The sequence below is a fragment of the Cygnus olor genome, chromosome Z, assembly GCF_009769625.2.
Source record: "Cygnus olor isolate bCygOlo1 chromosome Z, bCygOlo1.pri.v2, whole genome shotgun sequence".
In the NCBI taxonomy this organism is placed as follows: Eukaryota; Metazoa; Chordata; class Aves; order Anseriformes; family Anatidae; genus Cygnus; species Cygnus olor.
In genome coordinates, this window is record NC_049198.1 from 20886489 (window position 1) to 20894196 (window position 7708).

The 7708-nt window shown below is 40.6% G+C and overlaps 1 long non-coding RNA gene across 1 annotated transcript; it reads left to right on the plus strand.

The window, feature by feature from the left end:
• The first annotated feature begins 2015 nt into the window (after nucleotides 1–2015).
• LOC121062225 lies at nucleotides 2016–4092 on the plus strand. The gene is made up of 3 exons (XR_005815477.1): nucleotides 2016–2149; nucleotides 2267–2381; nucleotides 3984–4092. It is a non-coding gene; the product is annotated as an uncharacterized LOC121062225 (long non-coding RNA).
• The last annotated feature ends 3616 nt before the right edge of the window (nucleotides 4093–7708 follow it).

Sequence of the window (7708 nt, forward strand, 5' to 3'; positions counted from 1 at the left end):
GAAAGATCCCATGTTTCAAACTTAGATTCAAGTGAAAGCTACCAAAGGAAAACCTCCCAGTGGTCTCAAGTAGATCTTTCTTCAGCACATCAGAGGTTTGCATATCCATCTGTCATAGGGTGCTCTTCTGATCTCATTTCAATCCCAAGCAAACTCAGATTCACTGCGTAATGAAAAATGGCATTTGCACGAAGTGGAGAGCAAAAGCATTATTTCTACAGCACATTATGTTTTACACTGCTCATGAGACAGTGTTTCATGCCCCTTAAAAAAGCATTATCTGTAACCTGGTTGTGCCAGAAAAAAGAGTCATTGTGTCTTTAAAAGAGATGTCTTTTTTTTTTTTTTTTTTTCTGAAAACATCTCTCACATTTTCCTACCCACAAAGTAACCTGTGTTTATAAGCGAATCCACTCAACCCTCTAATAATGACCTACAGTAAACATCTGACATGCATTTCTTTCAAGCTCCTCTTTGTTTAGGCATGAATTGTTCATTTTTATGTCTTTTGTATACTGCCTAAAGGAAAGACAAATGATACAAGGGATGTTTTACATTATCAATTGTGGCAGAGGTTATGCCTGTGTTTATCTGATCCTCCTTTATTGCATTACAAATGGTAAGATAAACTGCTGGGCATACAATGGTCATTAATTTCAGGGCACATTTTCACATTGGATTTTTAATTTAAAATGTATTAGATGCAAGATAGCTAGTTGTGAAGTTTCCAAGTTGTTTGCAAAACCTGTGGCAATCTTATGTAATACAAATTTTCTTCCCAACTCTGGGACTGAACTCATTTTAAAATATGAGTGCCTACTATGTTTGCATGAGGAAACAACTTTTTTTTTTTTTTTTCCCCCATCTTTTTACATCTATTTTTGCATCTATTTTGCACCTATTTTCGGCAGCTATGGGGTGTCTCATCTCAGCCAAGTGCACCCTCTTCCTCCTTCTACCAGTGCCAAATGAAACAGCAACATCAAAATCTGTTAAATATGAGACTGCACAGGGAAAAAGAGGGGGGAAAAGAAAAAAGAGCATGGTGGATACATTCCTCTAAAATACTGATCTATCTGAATGCACCCTCTACACTTGTTGCGGTTTACTCTTTTGGGACAGTTTGATAAAATCACTACACAGCTTTGGAGGGGGAAATAACTGAAAGTGTGTGTATTTTTTTGTTCTGGGCTTAAGATATCCTTGCTACTCGACAAGATTCGCTGTCATATACACTACTTGCTCTATCTGAAAGTAGTTGAAGATCCAAACATAAATCTATCAACGAAGGAACTTGCTGGCTTGCTCTTCAGATATGGGATCTTCCAAACAACAGCCAGTTTTCAAAGTTTCCAGAGGAAAACAACAACAACAAACAAACCAAACAGCACAAAACAAACAGAAAACGACAACAACAACAAAACACTAGAAAAATGTCTACACCAGGTACAGCGATACCCTGAAAGACCAAGCATAGATGGAACCATAGTGAGGTCCATGGCTGAAGTTGTCCAATGTTTCCTAGAGAAGGTACCCGTTTTCAGCTTCCCACAACCTTGCTGTGGCTTGGTCTCGTGTTCCTCTGCTGCAAGAGAAAGTAAATATTCTTTGGTCTTTCAGCAAAAGCATTCAGCAAGCTCTGAGTTTGAGGCCAATGATCAATGGGCAGTTTTGTTGACAGCCCCAGGTTTTGTTTATTGTGCGTCTTTACAGCCTCTAACAGCTTAAGATTTGGCAAAGGAGTCATCCAGTGACTGAGCAGGTGACCTTTGCTGTCCTCATGAAACACCACTAAGGTGCAGCTGGATTATAAGGCTGCAGGCTGGTCTGTTGAATGCAGAAACAAATAAAAGAATCAGATCTAGCCCAAACTTTTCTCCGTGCAGTCTGTTGGTGTTTTTTGTTTGTTTGTTTGTTTGTTGGTTTGGTTTGGTTGGCTTTGCTTTGGTTGTTTTGTTTTGTTTGTTTGTTTGTTTGTTTTTCAGAGCTGTTACCTACCAGACTGGGAAGATGCTACTTCAAGTAAATACTGTCCTCCCCATACAATGCAGAGGCATCTAGAAGCAATTTCCCATCTGGAAAAACCCACTTACTCCTTGAAAGATGGTGAAGATGAAGGGATATGAGGGTGAAGCTTCTTCAGTTTTGTGTGACAGCTCACACTAAACAACTGCACTTCTTTTGAAATCCAAGTGAAACATTTGTTTGGTGGTCAATAATTTATCTGATCTTTGTTGCTTCCTTCCCCTCTGCTCTATAAACCCAGAGTCCCTTTCAGCTGGTGCTGATGTACCCCAGACAAACTCAGCATCACATGGTGGGAGGCAAAGTCCAAGACAGACGCTAAGTTTTAGACGCAGATCCCATGTCCCCTTCTAGAGGTGAGTCACACAAGACTTATTTACAGGGTAAGACTGGTTCATGTGACTGAATCTGGGTCCTCTTGGCAGCAAGAAGTAGTCATCTTCACGCCTACCTTCCACACTCTCATGCCCCCCAGCTGCTATTTCTAAGTGAGCCAGAAAGGCTGTATTTTCAGTCCTAGAGGTTGACACACTTTGCAGCATTGCTGCATTCTTTGCAAAGATGACACATCTTAACATGAGTGGAAGAAATCCCTGCGTAGAGCTGGAGAATTGGTATAGGTTTATAAAACAGGTTGAGGTCCTCTGGGAGGAGAGGCACCACAGAGAGATGTAAGATCATCACAATTACCTCCATGAAATATAAAAAGCAAGAAAATTAATATTCCCCCCATATAATAAAATCACTCTTTTGTGGTGACGCGTTGCAGCCCATCTCACAAAGAGTATTGCACTAATCAGTTTATTAGACAGGCAGAGGAGCAAGAAGGCAGTGAAGGTACAGAGAGGAAGACTTTCTTTTGTCTCTTGCTTGTTGGGAGGAGGGAAAAGTGGGGTGGGGAAATTAGGAAAAACTGTTCTTTTACTGCAGCAGCTCTCCATTTATTAAAAAGAAAGCACCAGGAATTTGTGCTGAAGAGAAACCAGTGTCCATATTCATCCTAAAGCACAGAGGGGATGACTGCAGCTGTCTTCTCTGTTTCCCCAGGGCAATAGTTTCCTCTCAGCTGCCTGCATTGATCGGCAAAGTGCAGGAAAGGTGGGAGCTTGGAGGAGAGGAGCAGTAGCTTCCCCGGCTAGTACCTCCCCAGCCCTGCACACGGCTGCACAGGAGCCAAGGGAACTGGAGGCTTTCTGCCAGCTTCAGCAGGCTTTGTGGCAGGCCCTACAAAAAACACCTCCTGGCATCAGATCCTAGTTGTCTTGGGGCTTATTAGGCAAATGCATATCTGAAAGTAGGAAAAAAAAAAAAGAAAAAAAAAAGAAAAAAAAAAAAAAAGAAATGTTTCTCTTCCTCCCTACTGTTTCTCTTCCCACTCTCAAATTTCTGAACTTGAGATATGTTTTTTTTTACCTCGTATTGTAAATTATGACTGACAATGTCATGTAAGAACACGAGGAAAATAAATTAAAAGGAAAAGATCACCCTAACGTCAAAACCCACTAGTGAAATAGCATTTTAAAAAACAGCTTTTTCATGTATATGGATTAGCACACCAAGGTAATGGCAGATATTAACTGATGATAAATGTTTATGAACATATAAAAGTATTTGATTGGGTAGCTGTTGAGTCACGTCTGATGGGATTGCTCACTGCTAACATGGAAAAAAGGCTGGAAATTCTTCTGGTAATCTTTCACTTAAGTAAAAGCTATATAACTGAAAGCTGTCCATGGCTCATTTAAATGTAAGTTCCTTAATTTTTCTATTTTCTCTAACAGTAATCAGCACACAGAATGATTTTAAGGTGGGCAAGTTATTTTCTCGATAATTCTTGATCCACTGAAATAAATTCAAAACATTCCCCATGAAGAGAAGAGAAGTAGGCCTGATGCCTTGAATTAGCATTATGACAAGCAAAGAGCTGGCTTTTATCTTCTTCTTCATTTTTCTCCCAGTTCCTTTCTTGTGGTGTGCTAAGTGCAAGGGGCTTGCTCTGGTGAAAGACCTGGTCATGTGCACAAACACACTTCATCACATATGTGCATGTCAAACACTTTATGAAGGCTGACAATAATCCCATTGAAAAGAAATGGTTTCATCAGTGTCTGCATAAAAGCCAAAGGACTTGATCTGCACAACAGGCAGGAATAATCTCAGATATATGTCATTTGTACAGACTCCTTTAACATTGCAAAGTGTTGCTTATTACAAGTGTTGCTTCTAAACGTATTTGATATTGCTTATTTACAAAGCGATTGACATGATATGAGGGATACAAATCTGTGGTCACTCCTGCTCTCAGTGTCATCTAAGTCAGTGGATCATCAACAAACAAATGACAAAGATGACAAACAAACAAATCCTCAGTGCAAGAGTATGCAAGCCACAAGCCCTGCCAGCCTCCTTGATATTGCATCTATTCTTCTACCAGGGCAATCATACTGTGATGTGATCAGTGCCAAGAAAATCTTCCTGCTAGAAACACTGAAAGACCTATCACAAAAATGTATGAGACCAAGGTATAGCTCTCCTTTAATTCAATAGTTTCAGTATTTGTGACCCCAAAGGAACAGTGTAAATGGAGGACTGCAAAAGGTAAAAAGGCTTTCTTGGAAGGAGATAGAGGAATGATAATTCATAGTGACAATGGATGCCATGTCTCTGCTCCTGTGGAGGACACGACTGCTCCACAGTCTTCTGCTCCTCATCAGCTGGTGGCACAATTCTTTGATAAGAGATTGCCAAAAGTCAATCTCAGTGCTCCTCATAACCACCTGTATGAGGTAGCAATTAAATTGTGTCTGTTCCTGCCCGTTATATACTGTCTACTGTAAAAGCTGTGTAATTGTTTTCCACAGAAAAAAATAATGTTAACAAGCAGACAGGAGTGTGCATATTTTTACAGTTATAAAATAATGAAATTAATTTAAAAACTCTGACTGAATTGTATAGGCAATTCAGCCTGTCACGTCCTCACCTGACTGCCTGGGCACTTACACAGGTGCAGAGTAAGACATGCTCTCAGGTTACTGCACTAGTTTTGAAAGTGATGAGACTAGATGATTTCCCATCTTAACTTCTTATAATTCCATTATATTCATAAAATTTGCTGGTTAATTTTTATTTTGCTCACAGGTTTCCCATGACACCTTGAAGGAGCCCCCTGTAAACTTAGAATCATAAAATCGCAGAATCACAGAATGGTTTGCGTTAAAGGGACATTAAAGACCATCTAATTCCAACACCCTGCCATGGGCAGGGACACCTCCCACCAGACCAGGTTGCCTTGAGCAATTCCAGGGATGGGGCAACCAGAGCTTCTCTGGGCAACCTGTGCCAGTGCCTCACCACCTTCTGAGTGAAGAATTTCCTCCCAACATCTTATCTAAACCTACCTTCTTTTAGTTTAAATCCATTCCCCCTTGTCCTATCACTCCACTCCCTGACAAAGAGTCTCTCCCCAGCTTTGCTGTAGGCCCCTTTTAGGTACTGGAAGGCCACAATAAGGTCTCTCCAGAGCCTCCAGGCTGAACAACCCCAACCCCCTCAACTTCTCCTCTGATCATCTTTGTGGCCCTCCTCTGAACGTCTATGTCATTCATGTCATGTCATGTACATGTCACTGGGGGCCCCACAGCTGATCACAGTATACAGACAGGTGGGGTCTCATGAGAGCAGAGCAGAGGGGCAGAAGCACCTCCTTCCTCCTGCTGGCCATGATGCTTTTGATGCAGCCCAGGATATGGTTGGTTTTCTGGGCTGCAAGCACACATTGCCAGTTCATGTCGAGCTTCTTGTCAACCAACACCCCCAGGTCCTTCTCTTCAGGACTGCTCTCAATCCATTCTCCACCCAGCCTGTGTTTGTGTTTAGGATTGCCCTGGCCCAGATGCAGGACCTTGCACTTGGCCTTGTTGAACCTGATGAGGTTTGCACAGTCTCACCTCTCAGGCCTGCCCAGGTCCCTCTGGATGGCATCCCTTCCCTCCAGTGTGACACAGCCCACCACACAGTCCCACCACACAGCTTGGTGTCATCGGCAAACTTGGTGAGGGTGCACTCAATCCCACTGTCCATGTCACTGACAAAGATGTTAAATAGTGCTGGTCCCAATACTGACCCCTGAGGAACACCACTCATCACTGATCTCTGGACATTGAGCAGTTGACCACAACTCTTTGAGAGTGACCATCCAGCAAATTCCTTACCCACCCATTAGTGGAACATCTTTCAAATCCATGTCTCCAAATCAATTTAGAGACAAGGATATAGTGTGGGACAGTGTCACATGTTTTGCACAAGTCCCGGTAGATGGTGTCAGTTGCTCTTTCCCTATCCACCAAAGCTGTGACCCCATTTTGTCACGCATTACAAATCTGGTGGCCTATTACAAGACACTCTCCTTACTGTCTTACTAACTACTGTCTCCTTACTAAATTGTAACTTGCCAACTTCTAAATCACTAACTACTTACTAACTTCTAACTTCCTTACTAACTTCCTAACTAACTTCCTTACTAACTTCTGCAAGGCACTCTCCTTACTAACTTCACATGTCACTCACCACATCTTTTCTACAGTGACTACAGAAAGCCCACCAATGATGAGGCTGCCTATTTGCTATGACTGTCCCTACCCTCCTGAAAACCAGCACTGGACAAGATGACAGCAGAGCTCAGTTAATTCATATGAAAGCTGGAAGTATCTGAAATCTGGATAGCCAAAATTGATCTATCAAATTTTCTTTATTCCAGCTTCCACAAAAATAAAAAAATAATAATAAAAGGTCAAGTTTTTCTCATTCAGAAAACAAATGATTTTAAGAATGATGTGTTGTTGGAGGTACAGGTGTCCTAGAAAACTTGATACTGAAGCAAGGTGATAAATTGTAAGGTGTAAGTCTTCTTGTTCAGTGGAAGGCACCCCTCAGACATGAAAGGTTTAAGGATGACATGGCTGAGCTGAAAAAACACAACCTCACAAAACTTGGCGAATTTATATGAAATTTTTTGCATGCCAAATGTTGCGTTTACATGCATAAGTGAATGACCTGGAAAATCTGGCATGTCCACTATTTGAATCATTGGAATTATAATTCAAACAATAAAAACACATGAAAGATCATGATGGAGTCTAATTAGTATATTTTCTTCAAGGGAAAATGGTGCCTCTTTCATCTCCACCAATAAATGAATAGCAGATAACATTCTTTGTATTTTCAATAGCTTTTAGTACAGCCCACCAAGAGAAGATACAAAAGAAACAAAGTAGTCAAGTTCACAGAGGAAAAATCTCCCACTTCAGAAACTGGCAAAGGGATGCAAAAGAAGAAGAATAGGGAGTAAATTGCTGAAATGTCAAAGGTTAACAGTGGGAACCTTTGAATGTTTTTAATAGAAAAGTTTTCTGCTTAAAAAAAGAAAAAGAAAATTCATGTAACTCACATTGTCTCACAGGAACATGTTGATTTCAATGAAATTTGCTATAGAAAAGGTGAAAATGAGTCATCTGAACTTTACAGTTTTAATTATGTTGCAATATTTTGTTATGACTAGAATTTCATTTCATGACATGAAAATATAATGTTAGTATTTTACTCATATTTACAATTTTCAATAAAAATCAAAATTCTGAAGCAAAAATGTTTGGACAATGTTGAAATTAAACACATCAAAATTACA